The sequence below is a fragment of the Tamandua tetradactyla genome, chromosome X, assembly GCF_023851605.1.
Source record: "Tamandua tetradactyla isolate mTamTet1 chromosome X, mTamTet1.pri, whole genome shotgun sequence".
In the NCBI taxonomy this organism is placed as follows: Eukaryota; Metazoa; Chordata; class Mammalia; order Pilosa; family Myrmecophagidae; genus Tamandua; species Tamandua tetradactyla.
This window is the reverse complement of record NC_135353.1, coordinates 65,842,145-65,868,383: the sequence shown is the minus strand read 5'-3', so window position 1 is coordinate 65,868,383 and position 26,239 is coordinate 65,842,145. Positions and strand designations below refer to the sequence as shown.

The window sequence follows — 26,239 nt, the reverse complement described above, 5'->3', positions numbered from 1 at the left end:
TAATTTTTCTTCTGGAAGTTTGATAGTTCTAGCTCCTATAGTAATGTCCGTTTTAAGTTGGTTTTTGTATTTGGTATGAAGTAGTGGTCCTCCATCTTTTTGCTTTGGAAGTGGAAATCCAGTTTTACCAGCACCACTTGTTGAAGAAAATATTCTTTCCCAATTGAGTGGTCTTTCCATCTTTGTCATAAAACAGCTGGCCATAAATGTGAGGGTTGATTTCTGAGCTATCACTTTTATGCCATTGGTCTATATGTCTGTCCTTAGGCCAGCACAGTAATCTTTTGATTACTGTAGTTTTGTAATAAGTTTCAGGCCAGGAACTGTGAGTCCTCCAATGGCTTTCTTCTTTTTTCAAGATGGCTTTAACTATTTGAAGCCCTGTGCTATTTTGCAAGCTGCCAGATGTGATATATCAGAACTGGAAGAGGATTTTCAAAGGGGAATTTAATAAGTTACAATTTTATAGTTCTAAGCCAATAAATATGTCCAAACTAAGGCATCCAGAGAAAGATACCTTAATTCAAGGAAGGTCGATGGGTCAAGAACACCTCTATCATCTGGGTCGTCATGTTGGCATCTGCTGGTCCCTTGCTCCTGGGCTCCATTGCTTTCAGCCTCTGTTCCTACGGGGGTTCCTCACTCTGCTTCTCTGGGGCATGTTTTCATTTCTTGGCTTCCCTTGACTCTCTCTAGGTTCTGGCTTACTTAACATCTCATGGTGATATCCAAGCATATACAAACACCCATGTCTCTATTCTCCAGTGTCAGCATCTGTGTCAGCTCTGCTCTGAAGTTTCTGTGAGCACAGTCATTTCTGCCATCTCTTCAAAATGTTTCCCCTTTGAAAGGACTCCAGTAACTAATCAAGACCCACCTGGAATGCTTAGAGTCACACCTCTCTCTAATCAAAAGGTCACACCCACAATTGGGTGTTTCACATCTCCATGGAGATAATCTAATAAAAAATTTCCAATCTACAGTTTGAATTAGGATTAAAAGTGATGGCTGCCCTGCACAAGATAGAATCAGGATTAAAAGGTGTCTTCTGTATACATAACACTTTCAAACTGGCACAGGCCCCTTACCAATCTATGTAAATTTGATGATTGACTTTTCCATTTCTGCAAAGAAGGGCTTCAGAAGTTAGTTTGAGATTGCATTGAATCTATAAACTGCTTTGGATAGGAATGACATGTTAAAGATATTTACTCTTCCAATCCATGAACATAAGCTATCCTTCCATTTATTTAGGTCTTCATTGATTACTTTTAGACTGTTTTGTAGTTTTCTGTGTACAAGTCCTTCATATCGCTTTTTAAGTATATTCCTAGGTATTTGATTTTTTTAGTTGCTATTGTCAATGGCATTTTTTCTTGATTTCTTCCTCTGATTGTTCATTGCTTGTGTATAGAAACATACTGATTTGGGGTTGTTGATCTTGTATACCACCACTTTCCTGAATTCACTTATTAGCTCTAGGAGCTTCGTTGTGTTTTTTGTTTGTTTGTTTGTTTGTTTGTTGAGGATTTTCTGTTTAAGCATCACATTCTCTGAAAATAAGGAAAGTTTTATTTCTTCCTTTCCAATTTGGATACACTTTATGTCTTTTTCTTGTGTTACTGCTCTGGCTAGATCTTCCAGGACAATGTTGAATAACGTTGGGAATCCTTGTCTTGTTCCCGATCTTAGAGGGAAAGATTTCAGTTTTTCACCATTACATAAGATGTTAGCTGTGGGCTTTTCAAAAATTCCCTTTATCATGTTAAGGAAGTTTCCTTCTATTCTTAGTGTTCCAAATGTTTTGATCATGAAGGGGTACTGAATTTTGTTAAATGCCTTTTGTTCATAAATTGAGATGATCTCATATTTACCTTCATTTTGTTAATGTGGTGAACTACATTAATTGATTTTCCAATGTTTTCCAAATGTTGAACCATCCTTTCATAACAAGGATAAACCCAAGTTGGTCGTCGTGGTGTATAATTATTTTAGTATGTATTTGGATTTGGTTTGTTACTATTTTGATGAAGAGTTTTGGGTCTATATTCACAAGAGATATTGGCTTGCAATTTTCTCTATTTGTTGATATCTTTATGTGGCTTTGGTATGAGGGTGATGTTGGCCTTGTAAAAAGAATTAGGGATTGTTCTACCCACTTCAATTTTTTGGAAGAGTCTGAACAGAATTGGAGTTAAATTTTCTTCTAATGTTTGGGAGAATTCTCCTGTGAAGCCATTTGGTCCTAGCTTTCCTTGTTGTTAGTTTTTCTTTTATTATTAATTTAATCTCTTTACTAGTAATTGGTTTATTGTTGTCTTCAATGTGTGTTACTAGGAATTTGTCCATTTCATCTCGGTTGTCTAATTTATTGGCATACAATTGTTCATAGTATCCTCTTATAGTCCTTTTTACTTCAGCAGGGAAGATAGTCATGTCCCACTTTTCATTTGTTATTTTTGTTACTTATATCCTCTCTCTTTTTTTCTTTGTCAGTCTAGCTAAAGGTTTGTCCATTTTATTCGTCTTTTCAAAGAATGAAATTTTTGTTTTGTTGATTCTCTCAAATGATTTCTGTTTCCTTTCTCATTTATCTTTGGGCCATCTTTGTTATTTTCCTCCTTCTATTCAGTTTTGGATTTAGTTTGCTCTTCTTTTTGTAATTCTTCCAGTTTGAGGTTAGGTCTCTTATTTGTAGTCTTTCTTCTTTTTAATGTAAGCATTTAAAGTCATAAATTTCCCTGTCAGTACTGCCTTCCATGCATCCAATAAGTTTTGGTATATTGTATTTCATTTTCATTTGTTTCAAGATAGTTCCTAATTTCACTTGCGATTTCCTCTTCAACCCACTGGTTGTTTACACTATACTGTTCAAGTTCCACATATTTGTGAGCTTGTCATTTCTCCCTCTGTTTTTTACTTCTGCTTTTCTCCTTTATGGTCAAGGATTATACATGGTATGATTTCAATAGTTTTAATTGGTTGACACTTGATTGATCACCTATCATATGGTCTATCATGGAGAATGATCCATGTGTACTTCAAGAGAATGTGTATTCTGTTTTTGTTGGGTGATGTGTTTTCTATATGTCTGTTATGTCTAGTTGGTTTAGAGTATTTTTCAAGTCTTGGATTTCCTTATTGACCTTCTGACTATATGTTATACCCATTACTGAGAGTGGCATATTAAATTCTCTTACTATTAATGTAGAACTGTCCACTTCTCCTTCAAGTCTCTCAATATTTACTTCATATATTTTGGAAATCTTGAGTGATGTGCATATATATTGATAATTGTTACAATTTCTTATTGAATTGTCCTCTTTATTAGTATATAATGATCATCCTTGTACCTCAACTGTTTTTTACTTAGAGTCTATTTTATCCAATATTCATATACCTGCCCCAGTTCTCATTTGGTTACTACTTGCATGATATATCTTCCTTCCATTATCTGTCAACCTACTTGTATATTTGACTTTAAGATATGTTTCTTGCAGACAACACATACTGGGTTCATGCTTTTATTATTCATTCTGCTAATCCCTGCCTCTGGACTGGAGGGTTTAATCAATTTACATTTAAAGTGACTACTGAAAATGCAGGACTTTCTTCTGCCACTTAGCCATTTAGCCTTTGAAAGTCTTATACATTTCTATCTCTCACTTTTGATAAAGCTTACATTTATATTTATTTACTATTTTGTACTGTAGTATGTTGAGTGCCTTCTCACTTGTATCTGGATATATTTTTCATCTATTATCATTGTGGTCACCTTTGGGTTAACATTTGACATCCTAGATATATAGCAATCACATTTGGTTTAGTACCAACTTAAGTTCAATAGCTACATGTTTTAGTTTTTAATACTACCAGCAATGCAATATACCAGATCTCCAAACTGAAGCATCCGGAGAAAGATACTTTGACTCAAGAAAGGTCGATCTAGGAAGGCATGTGCCTGTCACCTGCTGGTCCTTTGGTTTCTGGTTTCAAACAGCTTCTCTGGGGGCATTTTCTTTCTCCATCCCCAAACATTAGGGTCTTCTTTTAGCTCTCAAGTTTTTGTCCAAAATGGTTCCCTCTTAAAAGACTCCAGTAAGCAACCTACCTTGAATGGGTGGAGACACATCTCCATGGGAATGACTTAATCAAAAATCCCAACACCAATTGGGCGGGTCAAATCTTCATAGAAACAACTTAATCAAAAAGCTCCCACCCACAGCTGAATGGGTCACATCTCCATGGAAACAACTTAATCAAGTTTGCATCCTAAACAACATAGAATCAGGATTAACAGAACATGGCTCTCCCCATATGATTCGATCAGGATAAAAAACATTGCTTTTCTGGGTGACATGACAGTTTCCAACTAGCACACTACACATATTCTTTTGCTGTAGCCCTCTGTCTGCCCTGTCCTTTGGTGCCCAGAGAGTGGAATATGCCAGTTTGAAGCTTTTGTGTACCCCACAAAGCCATGTTCTTTAGTCCTCATTCGGTATTGCAGGCTGGGATCGTTTTGTTTCCATGGCCATGAGACCCACCAATTCTGGGTGGTACCAATTGATTGGGTGGTTTCCATGGAGATGTCTCTTTACCCATTCAAGGTGATGTTGCTTACTGGAGCCCTTTAAAAGGGAACCATTTTAGAAAAATCTTCACTGCTGGCAGAGCCCACACAACCAGAGATCTTTGGAGGTATGGAAGGTAAACACCCCCAGGGAAATCTTATGAAATGAGAAGAGAAAGCTAGCAGACATTACCATTATCTTCCCCACAGAGAGAGGTGTCCAGAAGTCAGACCCCAGCAGGCACCAGCCACATGCTTTCCCAGTTGACAAACATGTCTGGATGGCAGCAGGATTTCCTTAGTGAAGGTAATCTTTTGTTGGTGCCTTAATTTGGACATTTTCACAGCTTTAGAACTGTAAACTTGCAACTTAATAAACTCCCCTTTTTAAAGGCAATTCTGTTTTAGGTATATTGCATTCCAGCAGCCCTAACAAACTAAAACAGTCATGACCCCAGGCAGGGGGAAAATACTGGCTCCCAAATTCTCTGTGGAGGGGAACAGGAAGGGTGTGAGGAGTTTCTCTGATGTCTCCCGAAATCTGAGCTTTCCTGGCCTGCCCAGCAAATGCAGCCCTTCAACTAACTCTCCCCTGCAACCCTGAGGAAGTGCAATGTTATTAATTCTGCATCTTCATCCCCTATTGGAGGAGGGTTGAAACCATAGCTGCCCAAACCTTGGTCCAGAGCTGCCCGAAACAATGGCTGCCCTGGAGACATGTTCCCAGCCATCTGAATTTGCTAATTAAAAGCTGTGACCAGTGATCAGCCCTGCCCACCCCTGTTCTTGAGCAATAAGATGTTTATTTTCCTTCCTGTTTCCAGTGTGGTAGCCAGTTGCCTGCTGTGTGACTGGGGGATGGGCACCATAGCTGCTATGCAAAGAGAGGAATTTACTGTTCTTTACCATAATATGTCAGCCTCATCCTTCCACTCTTCCCTGGATGCTATATGTGTTTTTCTTGCTATTTTTGCAATCTCTGCCTGTGTGCTGTTTAGACCACTTATACTTGATAAAGTTATTGATGTGATTTAGTGTAAATCTACCACCTTGCCTATTGTCCTCTATTTGCCGCATCTGCTCTTTTCTTTTACTCTTGCCATACCATTTATTTAATTAATTGGTTATTATTTATGATTCAAGTTTATTTCTTTTATCAGTTTATTAGATACAATTCTTTATTTATGGAATGTTGCCTACAAGACTCTCACCATAAATATAAAGTCATACACCCAGACTTTAAGTAAATGGATAGAATCAATATATTATGCTAACACCAATCAAGAGAAAGCTGGAATGGTGATACTGATCTCAGACAATATAGAGTTCAGAGATATAATTGCTGTACATGGACCAAAATACTTAATAGGTTTAGGCTTTAATTCCCCCTAAATTTCATCTATAGATTCACTGCAATATCAGTCAATATCCCAACATTCTTTTTAAAGAAATTGACAAGCAGTTTCCCAAATTCACATGTAAATGCACATAAATTTGAATATCCAAAACAATTTTGATAAAGAACAAAGTTGGACGACTATTTACTGACTTATTATAAAGGTACACTAATCAAGGTAGTGGAATATTAGTGTTGAAATAGAAACAATAATGGAATAAGAGAGAGAGCCCCAGAATAGATCATCCATACATATACAATTGATATTTTACAAAGGTGAAAAGGCAATTTAGTGAAAAAAGTACAGTTTTTCTCAAAACATGATGCTGTACCAATTGAATATGGCTATGCAAGAAAGAAAAAAAGAGCTTGGATCCATAACTCATAACATATGTAAAGCTTAACTTCAAATGAACTTCAGACATAAATGTGAAACCTAAAATGATACAACTTTTAACAGAAAATATAGAAGAAAACACTTATGACATTTTTAGACAAAGATTTTCTTAAATAAAGCACCAAAAACACATTCCATAAGATAACAAATTGAAGAATCAGATTTGTCAAAAGAAGAAAAAAATGTGCTTTTTCAAAAGTCAGTGCTACAAAAGAATGAAAAGAGAAGTCACCGACTGTTAAAAAAAATATTGGAAAAGAATATATCTGGTAAAGGACTTCCATTCAGAATTTATAAAGAGCTCTCAAAATCCAATAATAAGAAAACTATCAACCTGATAAAAAAAGTGGGCAAAAATTTGCCTCAGCACTTCACCAAAGAAGGATTAATGGCAAATAAGCACATGAAAACTCTCAACGTCATTAATAACTGATAAAATATGTATTAAAACCACAGCACACCTAATAGAGTGGTTAAAAGCATACACAAAAAACTGCAGACTAAGTCTTAGAAAGTGTGATGATTGGGTTCTGCTTTCAACTTGGCCAAGTGATTAAGCCCAGTTGTCTGGTCAGGCAAGCACTGGTCTGACCATTGCTGGAAGGATATTTCATGGTTGGTTGATAAGCTGAAAGGCTGTTGTATTAATAGTCATAAGTCAGCTGATTGCATCTGTTGTTTACATCTGCAACCGAGGTATGTCTCACGCAATGAGATAATCTAATCAGTTGAAGGATTTTAAGGGGCCATAGAGAATCTTTCTCTGTTTTTTCAGCCATCAAACCTTCCTGCGGACTTCGTCCAGACCCCAGCTTCACAGACTACCTTATGGATTTTGGATCTATCCATTTCCACAGTTGTGTGAGACACCTTTACAAACATCATATTTACAGAACTCTCCTATTGGTTCTGTTTCTCTAGAGAACCCTGACTAATATAGCAAGGATGTGGAGGAATCTTCTCTTATACCACTAATTAGAATTTAAAATGGTACAGCTCCTTTGGAAATCAGCTTGGCAGTTTCTTAAAATGTTAAACATACACTTACCATATGATCTAGCCATTCCACAACTAGATATTTGTACAAAAGAGAAGAAGCATGTGGCCACACAAACACCTATACATAATGCTCACAGCAAGTTTATTTGTAATATCAAATTTGGCAACAGCCCAAATGCCCATCAACAGGTGGATGGACAAATTGTTGTATATCCATTCAGTGCAATACTATTCCAAAAATTAAAAGGAAGGACTCAATTATGCACACAAAAAGATGAATCTCAAAATAATTATTCTTAATAAAAGAGGCCAATAAAATGTTTTCTTACTGTACAAGTACATATATATATAAGTCTTGTAAAAAAAAGAAACAAAACCATAGTAGACAGAAAGCAGATCAGTGATTGCCTGGGGATGGGGCCAAGCAGGACAGGCGTATTACAGTGGGGCACTGGGAAACTTTTGGAAGATATGTTCATTATCTTGTTTGTGGTGATGGTTTCATGAAGGTATACATACATCAAAACATTAAATTTTACACTTAAAAATGCAACTTATTGTCTGTTACTTATACCTCAATAAAGATGTTTAAAGAAAACAGATTATGAAATACTAAGTAGCATATTATATCCACAAAATAGTACAATATGCATTTGCTAAAAAGAATGAGGTTGAAATACATGTAGTGAATTGAAAACATGTTCATCTTATGTGAAAAAGCAAAATGCAGAATGGCATTTATCCTACGGTTCCAGATTTGAAACAAAATATGGGTGTTTGTACAATATGCAAAAAATCTGGAGAATATATTCCAATTAAGAGTATATCTGGGTAGGTAGACTGTGTATGGAGTGTTAGAGACACAGAACAATATCTCATGAATTATACATTACTGTTCAAATTTTCTTTAAGAGTAACATGTATTATTCTTGCTATCAGAAAAATGGGATGAGATTTTAGAAATGTAGGTAATATCTTGTTCAAAATTACTTTTCTGATTTTTTTTTTTTTTTTTTTTTTTTTGCATGGGGAGGCACTGGGAATTGAACCTGGGTCTCCGGCATGCCGGGCAAGAATTCTGCCACTGAGCCACCGTCACACCACCACAAAATTATTTTTTTAAATGATGAAGATGTATTTTACATGAAAGTGTTCAAATATATTTTTGAATAAAAAACGATTTTCAAATAATTTTCATGCACCTATGTGTAGGAAAAATTAAAAAAGATAACTAGAAATATCGGCAGTGAGCATTTCTAGTATGTTAATTGTTTTCTTTATATATTTTCCTGCATTTTTGCATTCTATATTTTCCATAAGAATATATAATTATTTTACAAAAATTGCTGACAATAAATCATTATAATCCTATTGTATTTGGTGCTACCCTTTTCTCATCTCTATTATGGGGGATGGAAGCTTGTAGACTACTTTTCCAAGACCGCTTTGTGAGCCAGATGTTTATCAGGTTATGGCAATCTCATAGGAGATTGGAAGTTGGGAGAGAGAGAGAAGCCATTGTTTTGTTTTGTTTTGTTTCTTTTCATTTTTTGCCAATGCTTCCTGCAACTGCAAGAAGGTGGGCTCTCAGCAAGAGTGTTGGCTCCTCAGTGGTAGTGTGATCTGGGTTCTTGCTCAGAAGAAAGGTCCTGGCTGTGATGATAAGTTATAGACGTTCTGACAGCCTATGCAGTATTGCTTTCTGACTCTAACTCTAATAGTTGCAGTGGGATTTCCACCAGCCTTGGTAGCACATCATTTTTATGTTCTGATCCCTATAGCTTCAGGGCACTCATTCAGGGCTTTGGTTCTGATGACAAAAGTGAAAGGTGGCTTTGGACATGTAGGCTTCTGTAAACATCAGTGTTGCTCTCTTTCACATGAATACAAACACCAACCATTTAAAATAAATTAACAATAATGAGAATGTATTGGTCTTAGGGTATAACACCTAAGTAATTGTAGTTTTATTTTTCATATATATTCCACGTATGAGGTCTCCTTTGTATGCTTTCTAGTTTTCTCTTCATTCCTGTTTCTCTATTTTATTCTCATTGACCAGATTCTTTCTTTGACATAAATTTCTTTACTGATCTTTCTTCTCTGTCTTGCATTTAATCCAATATCCTCTGGTATTACCAAAACAAGTGTTCAAACTTACTTTCTTGAAATCTGAAGAGGAAAAGAAGAGGGCACCAAGAGCGAGAGCCATTAGCAGTCTTAACCACAAAAGAGCCCACTTAAAAGCACTGCTTTAGTAGAGAACCAGGAATTAAACACAAACCAGTGCCCCGGGGATTTCTCTGGGGAACAGAGTATCCATGCTAGATTTCTAGTATATATTCATGTACACCAATGGCCATGTGTATCTTCAGATTTGGACTTCTTTTTCACCTTTGCCTACTCTTTCTATATCTTCATTAGTCTCCTGCGACATATCTAGTTAGTAATAGTAACACTTTTAATCAATTTAATTCTGTTATATAGTTTCATATACGGTCATGTTAACCTTCTCTGCTTACATTTATTTTTCTTGCATCCTCATGTTTTATTTCAGGTGAGCTACAGAATTGTTTTGATGACTTTTATTAACTCTAGAAGTAGGTATTAAGTTTACCCTTACTTTATAGATTAGGAAACTGAAGCACACAGAGGTTAAAGAACTTACTTAAGAGTACACAATAATAAGTGACAAAGTTGGGTAATAAATTCTTAACTATCAGATTGCCTGTCATATTGAAAATATTAAATATGTAACCATCCTGCCATATGCCTCCTTAACAATTTATAAACGCTAAACAGTGGACCTTGCTAACAGTCTTCTCTATATCTTCACTAGAAATTGATGATGACTTTTACTCAGAGTAGATAATGGAAAAATTCTGATTCAACCTGACCCTTCTTCAATGTGTCCCCTAGTTGTCAGGTACTCAGCATTTACATTTACTTACGTTTAAAAAATCAAATCAGCTAACTCACAGCATCATTATCCATTGGCAGTGTATAGGTTTTGTATTGCCTCAAGAACACAAAATCTCCACAAGAGGCAAATGCAACCTTGTATCCCTGTGAGCCAAATTTCAGAGGGTTTTCTATAGGATTTAATTTCTCTTCAGTGGAAGCACTTTTCCCCCACTCCATTATGTTCACAAAATGTACACATTTAATGAGAAATTTCTCAGCCCCCTCTGGTCCCAGCAGTGATTCACTAACTAGTTTGCCTTTCCCTATAGCTGCAGGTCTCAACTCCTATAAATTCTCTTTACCTTGTCTTGTGCTTAAAGTGGGCTGACATTCAGCCAGTATGTATTCTTATGGTCATACTGTTTGTTAATAGCAAGTGTTGGATACTGGTCAAAGTCTATCTATACCTAAAGGGTTGTTACCTACTTTGTTTTTTTTTTTTTAAGAAAGTTTTTTTTTCTTTTTTAAGGAAAATATCCATGATTACCTTAAATGTGAAAACCACACCAAAAAACTCTTTTGTTTCAGGAAGTAGGGTACATCTTGTTGCTATTATGGTCATTTCAGAAGGAATTCATTTCAATGAAGTTTAGGAGGTAATTGCAGTGATTGCTAATCCCATGAGTGCAGGTGTCTTGTTGCTCTTTCTGTGCACTGTGGGATGTCCCCATCTGATTAGGTCCAACATAAAGGAAATGTCCACTGTCTTCCAGGGATGGCCTGATCCTGGCTTAGAGATAGGCACATATCCGCTCCAGTTGCCCAGGATTTGCATTACTTAGGAACAGCAGCTCTTTTTTCCCTTCTTCAGTTTGAGATTTCTCATGTTGAAGCCAGTTGTTCTCCAAGTAATATTGAACACAACTTTCAAATTCCTTTGGGTTGTAGTTGGAAACCAAAATGGGAATAAAGGGATCCAGAGTATCAAATCCTTCCTTTCCCAGCAACTCCTGGGGCAGGTAGGCTCTCCGGGGCTTAAAGAGAGAACCAGTCTACCAGTCTGGCTCAAAGTCAACACAATGGCACCGCCATGCCAGTCATTTTTCACCATTTTTCTCAGGTTGCAAATAAGTGCTAGTTCCTCTGGGGCAATCAGACTTTTATCTTCTCTTTTCAGTGTGGTCCTCCCCCAGAGAGCATTAACTCCATCCACTGCCACCAGGAGATGAAAAATACCCGACGAGCTTTGCCTCTTTAGCTCTTTTAGCACAATCCCAACTGCATCTGTGGCATTCTTCACCCGCGTTATACCCTGTTCAATCACTTCTCCCAGAGGACTGCCTTTCTCTGTGCTTTCTCGCTTATTCCAGACATACTTCTCTTGAACTTTTATCTTACTCAGTAAGTGTTCATTTGCAGTTTTGAAATTCTTAAGCCAGTTTGAAGCCTCTAAGGGCTGATCAAAGCGCTGTTTGTTGTAGGTGGACTGTAGAAGATCCCGACAATTTTTCACCCAACGATGAGCATCTGGGATATGCAGTATCAGCCAGTCCTGTTTTGCATAGAAATGAATAGCATGGCAAAGACTGAGGGTTTTTCCTGTTCCCTTCTCTCCATAGAGAACATATCATACAGCTGGATGAGCAAAATTGGTATTTTTCAGGTAATGCAGAAGCTCCAGGGCTGGTTTCCTTACCATTAGGGAGGCTTCACTGAATGTTTTCACCTGCATTACAAAGCGAGGAGGCAGGCCATGGGGAAATATAGTCTTCAAATCCTGGAAGGGGAGGTTGTAGTGTTGACCCTCATGCTGCTCCCCATGCTTGGCCGGGTCACTCTCACTGGTGCGGGAAATAACTTTGGGACTCTCAACTGGAACCTGATCATCTAGGTGAACAGCAGTGCTTTGAGGTGCCTGGGTCCCCGTATGCAAAAAAATATCCAGGATTCAACTTATAGCCCCTGGAGATAAATCTCATCATTTCTTTCAGCACTGTCCCTGCACTCGTGAATCGGGTACTGGTTCTTCAGACTTCGCAAGCGAGAGACTCTATCAGTGGCAGCTCTCACCTATTTTGTATTTAACCTGATAGAAATTTGTTTTAGACAGCATGTGCCAGTTAACTTTTGTTAACTCACTAGCAATAGAAACAAGAAGATGACAAAAACATTTTTTGAATGCGTGCTAGGTCAGAATGATTATTGAAATGGAATGGTTACATATTTGGGGATTAGGAATGCTTACATAAACAAGTAGGTTTTTGTATTTTAAGTAAGAAAGTTTTCTTTCACAAATTCTTAAGTACATAATGTCCTTGTTAGCTGTTACAAAGGAAGCTTGTGGTACTAACTTATGGTACTATCAGTCACAAGATTAAAAAAAATGCACATTTAAATAGCAAATACTGAGTTTATCTGCCCAAGATTAGAGTTGCGAATTTTCATCCCACAGCAGTAGTGTCTAATAAAGACATCTAATGTTTAAGTATGAAACAAAGTCAACAGAAATTGGAAGCAGAGCACCAAGTAACAGGTTCTACCCAGTAATTTTCTTGAAGTTGGAAACAAAGAAGCAGAATAATTTTCCCATTTCTTAGTACAACTGATTTTTTTTTTCTTTGAAAGTCTCTTCTTCTGGTCTACCAAAAAATAATAATTATTCTCATTTTAATTTATTGCTTGATTCATACTTTTTAAACATTTTAAATATAAATAACTGACACTTGAGCTTATGTTATATGTTATTACAACCATAATTATCAGCAAGATTTGTAGTTGTATTTACATTATTCTTTTAACACAATTTCCAACATTTAGGAAAACTCTACAATTGAAATTCCCCCCAAAATCAATTTTAGTGTAATGATTAATTTTTTCTATGAACGTGGGTTTTTTTTTAGTGGATTCCTTCTTTACATACCAGTTATATATACATAAGTGCATCAAGACTGTTACTTAATATATGCATGTCTCTTTATTGAATAGTCAGCAACCCTTTCTTGTTGAGAAATTATCAAGGTTTGATAACTTTTGTCTGAAGATTATGAGAGGAAACCAAAGCTCTATTTTAAATACTTGCTATCATTTTTATGAACTTATTTTCTCCAAAGCTAGAGAACAAGGACCAAGAAATTCACCACCACTTGCTTGCAATACCTAATACTGTGAAGGTAACATATTTCCAGAGGTCCCCCAAATTTCCAAGGCTCCTGATCTGCCAGGAAAGAGACATTCTTTACTACCTGTAAAGCAGGAACAAATTAGACAATGGAGCTGGAGTCATAGAATTTCCTGGGATGTCTTTCTAGGCATTATTAAGTTTAGTCTTCGTTCCTTGCTGGGAGGCCTGTAGTTTCTAATTAGGTGATTTTACCTTTAGACTTGACATTTCTGATATGGTCACAATTACAAATTTGATCTAATTTCAGGTAAACTACAGTATTGTTTTAATTATATTTAACAACTCTAGAACTAGGTATTAGCATTATTCAGATTTTATAGATGAGGAAACTAAGACACAAAAGGTTACAGAACTTAAGATCACATGCTAATAAATAGGAGAGTTGAATAATAAATTCATATCTTTCAGACTACTTGTCATATTGAAAGTATCAAATATGTAAACATCTCGATATAGGCTTCCCAGACAATTTATAAATACTAAACAGTTGGCCTTATGAACACTTTCTTATATATCTAGAATCATCATTCTAAGTTTCTTATTCTCTAGAAAATTCATATTTACAGTCTTTTTTTGCACTAAGATTTCTTAATATAAACACATAGGAGATTTTATGTTTCTGGATCCTGATGGGCTGTACACAGGTGCCGAAATCTCAGGAATTCAATCTGTTGCATCCTAAAACTTGATGACATGAGCTACAACATATTATTCTTTCCATAAATTTTGGGGGAATCATTTGGAATTTCATATTACTTAGAGAGCATTTTTATTCCAATTACTCTGTGATTTTGAGAGTTAGAGTTAAAAGCGTGGAGGAGAAGAAAGAGGAGGAAGAGAAAGAGAAGGTAAAGGAGAGGGAGAAAGAAAAGCTTCATGATATAAGACTGTCAGAGTAAGCACAATACCTAAAAATTTCCAATGCAAACTACTGCAATTAGATTTTTTCATTAGTCTCATTCAGTCCTCACTTAATCTCATGTAATTAATTATTGTCTATTTTGTCTTGGGTCAGAAGCCTGACTCTTGAGGTGCTCAGCTTATAGGCTGAAAGAGTTCTAGAAATTGTGAATCCATTTCATTGTGGCTCTAAGTCTAACTTTCTTGGCCATTTTTTCCATAATACCTAATCATTGTAACAGAGGCCCTTGAGCTTATGTGGGTGGAGTGAGGAAAGAGATACAAGACTGACAGACCTGGGGTAATTTATTGAAGTAATTGACAATATCAGAATGGAGAAGCATGGACTTTCTTATTGGGTGCAATACACAAATATTTGGACCTAACCATAACTCTTTCCAAGGACACAGGCAAAAACTGTTCTAAGTGTAAGATTGTTTTATGGGCTATGATTGACTAATCTACCTTTTTAAACCTTCCTATAAAGTGTGCACCATAGTCATTACTAAGAAACAAGAGCATATGAACCTACGAATGAAATCTTACACTTAAACTTGTGAAAAGTTTTTGTTAGCCCATGCACATGAATAAAAGCATGCTTCTATCTACCCTAAAATGATAGTCACTGAAACATTTACAGCAATAGCATTTTACCTATACACAATTAACTTAGGAGAACTTGAGCTTCTCTTTTTGATTTGACAGTCTTTCATAATGGGTATCTGAAAAAGTTAGTAGTTCTTATAACGCTGTTGATACAATTATAAAATACGAAACACATCAAATATACTTAAGTGTATTTTTCCTTTTTCCTTTTATAAGCTGATGTAGTAAGTCATCTGTACAAACTTCTAACCATCTGGAAAGTGCCAAAGATGATTTGGGTATAAAAGACATCTTGAAAGTTTTGCTGTTCTAAATTTAGGGAAGAAAATGACAAAGAGGAGGGCTATTAGGGAAACTGGCTCCTCGATTAAAATTAAAAGATAGGTACCCAAAGACAAGGAACAGTTTTGTCTTTGACTACCTCTTTAACCATGGTGACAATACTATATTTAAAATAAACACAACAGAAACACACAATAAGAAATAAGAAATTTAGCTTTTCCTGCAATGAAGAATCTATGAACATAATAAGAGACAGCATACAAGTTAAAAATTAACTTTTAAGAATTGAAAATATATATACAGGTAAGGCACATTAAATCTTTTGATATCTGGCTAGAATATATGGAAAATAAATAATTAGATTGTATGTTTCATTGTGAGGACAGAGTGTATATTCTGAGATAATTTTTAAAGTTTAGTTGTTTAATCCTCTTCTTTCTACTATTTAAGCTCCTGATATTTATTTAAATTATTATGCAATTACACATGTCTATTTAAATATACAGATCTAGAGACACAAATATACAGAAAGGTTTAAACTTGAGCTTTAAAATACAATTAACCTTCCTAACATACTATAAGATGATGTATACCATAGCAATTTTATCACTTTAATTTGAGTATTATAAAGAGCAACTATAGTTATATGTAAGTAATTCGCTAAATAAAAATTATTGCATCATAATTTGGTATGTTTGAGGCTCTGTATTTATGCATTCTGAATTTCTTATTAATTTTCTAGGTAGCAATAATTATTCACTAATTATTTTCAAGGTCTCAAAGTCAATTGTAGAACTTAAAAATGAAATTGAGGCAGACATTAAAAACAACACAATCATTGTTGATATTAAAATTTTGGCTTTATAATATCATATTGAAAACTCATATATAGTCCAAATGGAATAACTTTAGGCACACATATTTTGTTGCATTGTCTGAAGTTGCAAGAAGCCACTCTTTTGTAAAAAATAGCTTATTTTTAATTCAGTTCCGCATTATTACTGTAAAGATTTTGTGGGAGTAATGTTAGCTTCTCTGAGCATTGAAACCAGTATATAGGGAATCTAAGAAGTTCAGATTAATTTATCTTTTTATGAGAATGCAATCCCAAGCCATGCAAATCAAGGAGAAGATAAATGGAAGGCGTATGTGTGCTCTGAGTCCTTTGAAGCAGAGATCTCCACATATTTTTTATTAACACTACTGTAAAAATATTTGAACACATACCTCCCAACAGTTGCAAATTTTTGTAAATATATAATTTACTATAGTACTAATAATTTATTAGTGCATTTTGAAATGTTTGTAAACAGAAGCTTATTAAATAAAAATCAATAGGAATAAATTGAATTTTGAATATTTACTTTCCACACCCCACTGGATAGTCTTATACATGCTCAATGGTACACATGGCATTGTTCAAAGACCATGTCTCTAGAACCAATTTTTACATATCATTCAGCTACTTTAAACCCTAAACAGTTCTTTGTTAACCTCTATAATGTTCAGCTTTATGGGTTAATGTGAAAACATTTTCCAAAATGTCCCTTCCAATTTACACTCCAGTCAACACTGTTGTGTCTTTCAGTAGCTCCTAATCCTCATGCATACTTAGTATTTTCAATGTTATAGTTTGGTGTGTTTATTTTATATTTTATATTTTCCACTGAGTTTTATAATTTTTAATATATTTTTATTGAGACATCTTCACATACCATACAGTCTATCCAAAGTATATAGTTCATAGTATCATTACAAAGTTATGTATTCATCGCAATGATCATTTTTAGAACATTATACTACTCCAGAAAAAGAAGTAAAAAGAAAAAATAAAAACCCTCCCTTTTATTGACCACTAATATTGCATTCCAACCAATTTTAAGAATTACTGATTTCTGTTTAAAATATTTTTAACACCAAAGAAAATAAAAATATCAACAGCTATGAAAAAGTAACCCCTCACAGTAGAACGATTTTGTTCTGAACAGCAAAGTTTGTCAAGGTATTACAATTTTACAGAACAAACTTTCTCAATTCTCTCTTCTTAGAGTTGATATGGTTTCAGTAAATAATGGTTCTTAGTTTTACATATTTGATGCACATAGCGGAACCTGCTCCACAATTCCACAGTGTTACAGAGATTTTCATGAATATAAACCATTTTTATAGAGTTACAGTACTGAGAAACCTTGGTTTGTGAAATTATTTCAGAGCATTTGAGGGAACTTGGTTTTGGAAATCATGTCAGACATTACAAGACCAAAATAGACTTTATGCTGAGAGAGGTGAAAAAGCTTTGCATGTTAAGAGTCTCAGGAGGTACTGATCAACATTTCCCCCCACCCACTTCTGTTAAGCTAATCAAAATTTTCTTGCTTACCCAATAATGTATTTTTATCAGTTTTTGCATTATATATTTTTGGGAATCTTTTTTTTTTTTTTTTTTGCATGGGCAAGCTCCGGGAATCAAACCCGGGTGTCTGGCATGCAGGCGAGAACTCTGCCACTGAGCCACCGTTGCCCGCCCTGCATCATATATTTTGAGTTTATTTATTAGGCACATCAAAGTTTACATTATTGTACTTCAAAAATAATAAACAAATTGAGATAGAACAAAAGAATAGTAGCAGATGAATGCCAAAATGTCACCTTTATTAAAAAGGGGAGGTAAATTGCAGGGCATTGCTAATTATGGAATGTAATGGGACTAACAGAACCCCAGACTGAAGCAAAACTACCTGTAAGCCTAGAGGTCTGTCTCTCTTGTCTAGAGGAAGCAGAGAGAGATCCGAGGTTGCACTACTTAAGCTTCTTATACAGGGAAGTAAATTTCAGGAATGGGGAAGAGCCTTGCGAATATTCTGCTTGTGTCTTTTACCCTTTTCTCTTCTCTATTGTTCATCTCTTTCTTTCGCAATATAAGAGCTAGTTTATGGATATTTTTGTTTATTCAATAATATGCATAGAAAAGCACTTCGAAGTTGGTGACCAGTTTTTTACTTTGCTTTATTGTGATTTTATTATTGATATTTCATTCCAATTTCAGTATCATCAGGTTTTTTTCTAATGATTTATCATTAGAAACAACTTAAGGAAATATAAGAAGACCTGAATAAAAGGAAAGACAGAATATGTCCCTGTTTCATAATCAAAATTGTAAAGAATTATTCTCCCTAAAATAAATTATTAATCCACTACAATCCTTATCAAGATCCTTAGCATACTTAAATTCACCAGAGTTAAGGTACTAGAGAAGACCAGGAAATATATGTAAGGAATATTTTTAACTGTATCTTTATTATAGGATAAAGGGATTCGCTATCTCTGTTATCATTTTTTTCAGGAAATCACCCATCCTAGGTGTTTGAAGGGAAATTTAGCAGAGGTACATGGCCATTACACATTAACATTATTTAAAAGGAACATTTCTTCCCTTAAACTGTATCTTGGTTTAACTTGGTGATTCTCCTCCTTCTTAATAAGTGAAAGACCTCCTGCTCTCTCCATCACAGGGAAGGAGGAGCTGCACGACAGGATTCAGAAGCTTCTGCTGAAAAGAAGCAGCTTAGAGGTAATGGCTGTCATAAAGGTTAGTTATATTCAGGGGATTTTCCAGGCTCTGAAGTAAAGATGAGAAAAAAAGGGATTATAGCTTTGGAGTAGTGGAGGAGTGCCATTGTGTGAGAGTTGTAGAGAGGCAGTGATCAGATTACAGCTGCAAAAAAAAAATACTTCACTAGATTGCAAAAGCTAACTTTAAAATAGCAAATGTTATATTTCAATAAAAAATGCAATGGTGGCTGAGATAAATGATGGAAAAACTTTGGGAAATTAATCTTCCTTGTTTTGAAAATAAATCTTTATGGTAATGTTAAATGGAAAATGAAGTTGTTGGTCGGTAGTTCACTTTTTATATTACTTTCCTTGTGTTAATTGTGTTTTGAATAAAATTTATTGTTTTGGTAGAGTTTGTATAACAATTATCTGAAATAATGGATAACTGCAGATTCAAGAACATCTGAGAATTAAGTTTTGTAATTTGTCCAGAGACATTGAATGATTTAAAAGAATAACTTTTTTACTGATGTGCAAAAGAAGAAATGTATCTACATTTCTACCTAGCTATCAACAAATGGTATATTTCTGTTTGTACTGTAATATGAAAAATAGCTGACAAGATCACAAACTAAAGAATATTAGATATATGTTAATTTAATATAACACAGCAGAGTATCTAGTAATAAAGAATATTTTGGGAAAAGATAAAGGGAAATAAAGAGAGATAGTTTTCTACTTTTTTCTTCATCATAACTTAGCATGCAGTATTTATGACAGTATAAATGTCACTGATGTGAAAATTATAAAGCATGGGGAAAAATGCCACCTTTCCAAAAATGATGTAAAGATACATAAATATGAAAAGGAATTCAAAGTAAGTGTGTGAGTAAATGTAGGTTCAAAGGTATGTTCAAATATATGTGTAATTAGGAGGGAAAAGAAGGGGATTAGACTCTGATGCAAGCAGTGAAAAATTTAGAAGTTGGATGATTGATTCTGTGTATTTTCTTCTTTAGATTTTATATACCTTTGACTTTTTTCGAACATTATGGAGCTGAATAGAAAATTATACATTTTGTTATAGACACTTAGACACACACACACACTCTATTGCCTTTAGCTGAAGGTGGATTTTTCCATGAATATGAGAATTCTGGTTAAACAGGTTGCTTATACTTTATTCACAATTCAACTATCTAGACAACAGTTCAGACCCTGGTTGAAGCAGAAGGTATTTATTTTTATTTTTGTATACTCTTGAGAAAGAATTATAATGTTTAATACATGATGAAATAGCTTGTAGGATAATACATCCATTATGTCAATTACTATGCAGCTGTGAAAGGAATGAGATATCTCTAAATGTAATGATAAAAGATGTCCAAGATATTTTCTAAAACTCAACAAACTAGAAAATGTTCTGAATCATGTTTTCCCATCTTTTACAAAAAAAATAATGTGTGTATTACTTAGTATAATGCATGCAAGAAAAATCTGAATATACATGCTAATTTATTAACTGGAGACATAAGTGTAGTTGGAAAGACAGGACATTTTAAATTTGTGTGTATTACATTTACCCATTTTAAAATTTTATTTTGAAAAGAGTAAGCTTGAATGATTTTCATCATGAGAAAACTGAAATAAAATTTTAGAAATGTAGAAAAATCTAGCAAAGTAATTCACAAAAAGTGATGTGGAAAATATTTACTCTTATGGAAAGATATTTACACATACTCTTGGAAAAGATAAAAAGGCTGATTTCAAAAAATACACAAATTTATAAGTATGTATAGAAAAAATGTGGGAATAATCAGAACAAATCATTAGGTTTGGATCATTATTCCATAGATTTGGTTTTTTATTTGGAAATTTAAAAGATGAAAAAGATGCAATATGCAGGAGACAGATATAATCAAAATTAAAATTAAGACATGATTTTATTCTTGTATAACACATACAACACAATTTAAGCTGTGGATGAAAAATTCTAGAATTTTGAGAAGACTGTAGTTCCCACCCTTCTTTAGTAAGGACCTGGATGTCTGTAGTTCTGATTCTGATCACAAGATGTCGATTACTAAAAGTTTCCGAAATTTTCTCCAGGAAACTATTTTTGTGAAGTGGGCAAGCAAAGCAATGAAATGTGTTTGTATCAGCAGACTATGAGATAGAATATAGAGTACGATTGCAATTCTGTTGAAAAAATTGTACTTGTATAGAAGAGAAAACCCTACATGAAGACTGATGTGAGGATTCAAACAGAAAACATTAAAAAAAAAATAAGTTGCTACTATGTAGTCTGACCCACAGAAGACATGGGGCAATTGCTACTACTATTCTTTCCCATACCTATCTCAAACTTTTCCTGAGAGAGGTGATTTCAACATGAAACAACATACACGTCACAGAGAGCATTTGTAATTATAAGAACAAGAAGGATAATAAACATGGCATCTATATTATGTATGATTTTGCCTCCTTCCTGTGTTTCAAAATGATACGCTCACTGGAGTTTTGGCGGTGAAATTTCCTTTTACTTTGTCCATTTTATTAGTTTTATCCCTGTCTTCATTTTAGGCAGCATAGGTTAATATCAGAGATACACATGACCTGGATAATCCGCATGTGATGAGTTGAGTAAAGGTTCTGCTGAACAAACAGCTGGAGTGAGAATCAAGAGAACCAGCTCAGAGCACTGGACCTGGCACAATCCATGTGACATTGGGTACGACTATCCCCATTTTACAAAACATTTTGTATTAAAAACATGTTGAGAGCAGTGCAATGGTGGCTCAGTGGCAGAATTCCGGCCTGCCATGGTGGAGACCTGGGTTCAATTCCTGGAGCCTGCCCATGCAAAAAAAAAAGTGTTGAGATATTTCTTCTCTGCAGAAATAGCCTTTTAAACTAAAAGCCACAGTTCATATTGAAATGTTAGGTTGAGAATTTAGGGTACAATTCTTTTGTTCCCTTTTATGCAGCTACGCCATTTTGTAGTTAAAAGTCATAGCTCCTAGTTTTGGGAAAGAAGCTGTCAAACCACTACGAAGAAAGCACGCAAGAGATTAATTCAGCTCTCTACCCACAATTCCAACTGCCTAACTCTCAAATCTTTGACAGCTGTATTAGGTATCAACACCACATATTAGATAGCATATCTAATACCTGCTTAAGGTCTTACAACTTCTTAAATAGACGTCAGTATACATTCTTGAACAATGTTTGCATGGGTTAACATATTCAGTTCTTTTCCAACAACCATAACAAATCTCTCACTCTTAAACTCAATCTCTTAATGAGGTTGTTATGCTGAACCTCACTATCTGTTTCATGAGCTCTCCTCTGGTTGCCTCGAGAAGACAGTGCAGCACTAGCAGCTTAGAAAACAAAACCCAACAATCCCTTATGACAACCCAGAGGGTCCAAAAGGCCCAAATTATCCAAGAGCACAAATAATGTCCCTGACACCCCCAAGGCCCCTCCCCATAATTTCCTTCTTATTGTGCTACAGAAATAATAAAGATAGGATATTGGGTTTGGGTTAACATAACACTTCCCTGCTTTTGTTTCCCTTCACTCTCATTGTCCAATTTCTTTCTACTCTGACAGAGTAAACATCTCTGATCCTTTTTGTCCTTTGTCTTTTTTATTCCTAATCCAGTATCACACTGAAAATACTTTATTCAAGCAACCTTATGAAGTTTCAGGTGCAGAACAGGCTACAGCAGGTGAGAATAATTTAGTAGAGCTAAGGCAAAAGAGGTTTCTTCGTTAACATTGTTTCTCTAGAAAACCAGGCAGCTAAAACTAATCCAGTGGTCTCAGAATTTTTCTAGTATATTGTGCATCTATTGATTGATTTATTATTTATACCCAGCTGTACTAATTAAATATGTGTAAACTCAGTTTCTCTTTGGTTGACTTAGGACTTGTTTCTTCCCATTTCTCACCCTTCTTGTCTCTCATGTCTGTTAATATAGTCAGACTGGTGCTAAACCATTTTTATTATTGTTACTTATAAATATGATTGATATTTAATATTTGGACAGCCTAGGCTAATATCAGCAATACATGAGGCCCATGCAGCTTTGTTAATTATCCTATATAATTTGGGGATGACCATGGAGAATAGTTATAAAGGATTTGACAGTTATCCCTCTGTTCTAATTTGCTAGCTTCCAGAATGCAATATACCAGAAATGGAATGGCTTTTAAAAAGGGAAATTTAATAGGTTGGTAGTTTACAGTTCTAAGGCTGAGAAAATGTCCCAGTTAAAGCAAGTCTATAGAAATGTCCAATCTAAGGCATCCAGGGAAAGATACCTTGATTCAAGAAGGCCGATGAAGCTCATAGTTTCTCAAGTGGAAGGGCACATGTCGACACAGTCAGGATTTCTCTCTCATCTGGAAAGGCACATGGTGAACACAGCGTCATCTGCTAGCTTCTTCTCCTGGCTTCCTGTTTCATGAAGCTCCCCAGGAGGCATTTTCCTTCTTCATCTCCAAAGGTTGCTGGCTGGTGGACTCTGCTTCTCATGGCTGTGTTGTTCTGCTCTGCTCTCTCTGAATCTCCCTCCTTGTCCAAAATGTTTCCTCTTTTATAGGACTTCAGAAACAAATCAAGACCCACCTGAATGCGTGGAGACACATCTCCCCTAATCCAGTTTAACAGCCACTCTTGATTAAATCACATCTCCAGGGAGATGATCTAATAACCCATTCAAACATACAGTATTGAATAGGGATTATTCTGCCTTTACAAAATAAGATTTTGATTAAAACATGGCTTTTCTAGGGGATATACATCCTTTCAAACCAGCATACCCTCCATTAAGCTAAAAAAGGCCTCAAACCCACATATATATCTAACAGCCTGCCTATATATTTGACTACTTCAAAAACAATTCTGTCACAGAGCCTCCATGAAAATCCCTGCGCTGGTTTGAAAGTATTATGTACCCTGGAAAAGCCATGTTTTGATCCTGATTCAATATTGTTGGGGGCAGCCATTTGTTTTAATCTTGATTCAGTACTGTAGGATGGGCGCTTTGATTAAATTATTACAACAGACATATAATATATCCAATTGTGTGTGTGGCCTTTGATTAGAAGGAGATTAACTCCACGCATTCCAAGTAGGTCTTGATTAGTTTACTGGGATTCTTTAAAAGAGGGAACATTTTGGAGAGAGTTAGAAATGACAGAAGCCCCAGAGCAAACAGAGAGAGCAGATGTAAATGCTTGGAGAATAGTTGCTTCAGAAAAGAGAGACATGGATGTTTGAAGATGCTTGAAGCCCAGCAGACATCACTATGAGATGTTAAGCAAGCCAGAACCTAGAGAGAGCCAAGGGAAGCCAAGAGATGAAAGTAGGCCCTGGAGAAGCAAAGTGAGGAACCCACACTGGAACAGAGGCTGAAAGTAATGGAGACCAGGAATAAGGGACCAGCAGATGCCAGTCACATGCCTTTCCAGCTGACACAGGTGTTCCAGACCTATCAGCCTTTCAAGGTGACACATCTCCATGGAAAACACCAAATTAAAAGTTCCCACCCACGATTGGGTAGGTCACATCTCCAGGGAAACAACTTATGAAAAAATTTCCCACCCAGCAATATTGAATGAGGATTAAAGAACATGGCTTTTCTGGGGTACATAAGTTTCAAACTGGCACATTCCACCCTCTGAACCCCCAAAAGATATGTTCTTTCCATACACAAAATACATTCATTCCATTACACCTGGGCTCTCTGCCATCTCTGGGGCACAACTCAGCCCCCACAAAATAATGGGTGATTGCCAAGCTTCTCCCAATCTCCAGTTTATGTGCTTCACCCTCTCCAAGGCCTGAGCATTGAAATTCTTCCTAAACAATGAAGCAGAAGGACTGACCCCTGCTTCTGTGGCAAACTCACCCTCTCCAGGTATATGGGTGGGTCTGCTCTCCTAGCCCAAGATTTCCTGGCTCCAGACTTAGCTTCCACAGTTCTGCCTCTGAAGTCATTTTTGTTTTCAATTTGTCCTTTTTCTATCCCTTTTAGTCTAGAATGCCAGTGGTTCCGTTTATACAGATCCCACAACATACTTGTTGGTTTTCTATGCAGTATATTGGGATTGTACCCATCACACAATAGAACTTTTCACAGATCCTTTCTGGATAACTCCATCTCTAATCCTAGCTTATCCTGAAATAGCTGACTCATTCCATGTTTGGTTAAATCCTCATGTAGGGCCCTATTCAGTGGGGTCTTACTTTCTGGAAGCCCAGAATTTTCCAGACCATCAATTTCTGTTTTCTTTGCACCCAAGAATTCAGTTCTCAACTTACCTCTTTCCTGTTGCATTTTACTATAAACTGCAAGGAACAGCCAGCTGCATTTTCCACCTTTAGTTTAGAAATTTCCTTAGCTAAGTATCTGGGTTGTCACCTTTAAATTCTACTTCTATCACATAACAATATTTAATTTGGCCAAATTAGCTACCATTTTTAAACAAGGATTGCCTTCCTTCCAGTTTCAATAGCACATGCCTCATTTCTGTCCAGAGCCTCATCAGTGGTATCTTTAGGGTCCACATTTCTACCAACAGTCTCTTCAAAGCATTCTAGGCCTTTTCTATTAAGCTCCTCACAATTCTTCCAGAATCTTCCCCTTATCCATTTAAAAAGCTGTTCAAACATGTTTGGTATTTGCAAGCCACAGCACCCTGCTTCCCCCAGTGCCAAAATCGGTTTTAGTTTGTTAAATACTGCTAGAATGCAATATACCAGAAATGAAACGACTTTTACAAAGGGAATTAAGTTGTGAGTTTCTGGTTCTAAGGCTATTCAAATGTCCAAACTAAAGCACCCAGGGAAAGATACCTTGATCCAAGAAAGGTCGATGGGTCCAGAACACCTCTGATACCTGGAAAGGCATGTGGCTGGTGTCTGCTAGGCCTTTGGCTTCTGGTTTCAAATATCTTCTCCAGGGCCATTTTCTTTCTGTATCTCTAAATGTCTGGGTCTTGTCGTGGCTCTTTCAGCTCAGTAGCTTTTTCCAAAATGGTTCCCTCTTAAAGGACTCCAGTAAGCAACCCACTTTGAATGGATGGAGACACATCTCCATGGAAACCACCTAATCAAATGGTCTCACCCACAATTGGGTGGGTCACATCTCCATGAAAACAACTTAATAAAAAAGATCCCACCCAGCAATATTGAATAAGGATTAAACAGCATGGTTTTTCTGGGTTAAACAACAGTTTCAAACAGGCACAATGTCCTTTATCCAGAATAACTTTGAGCCAGCCTGATCTTCATGTATTGGGTCTCTCAAAGAATAAAGGTTTCTTCTTTCTTTAGAATCTCCAATAGAAAGATTTCTGTTGGGAATTCTAAAGATTTCTCTCTCTTAATTGCAGGAAGATTTGTGTCACAGTACAGCTCTGTTTGTATAACCT

General features: G+C 35.8%; 1 pseudogene; it reads right to left on the bottom strand.

The window, feature by feature from the left end:
• Positions 1-10,957: 10,957 nt before the first annotated feature.
• Positions 10,958-12,266, bottom strand: LOC143671435 (small ribosomal subunit protein mS29 pseudogene; annotated as a pseudogene).
• Positions 12,267-26,239: the final 13,973 nt, after the last annotated feature.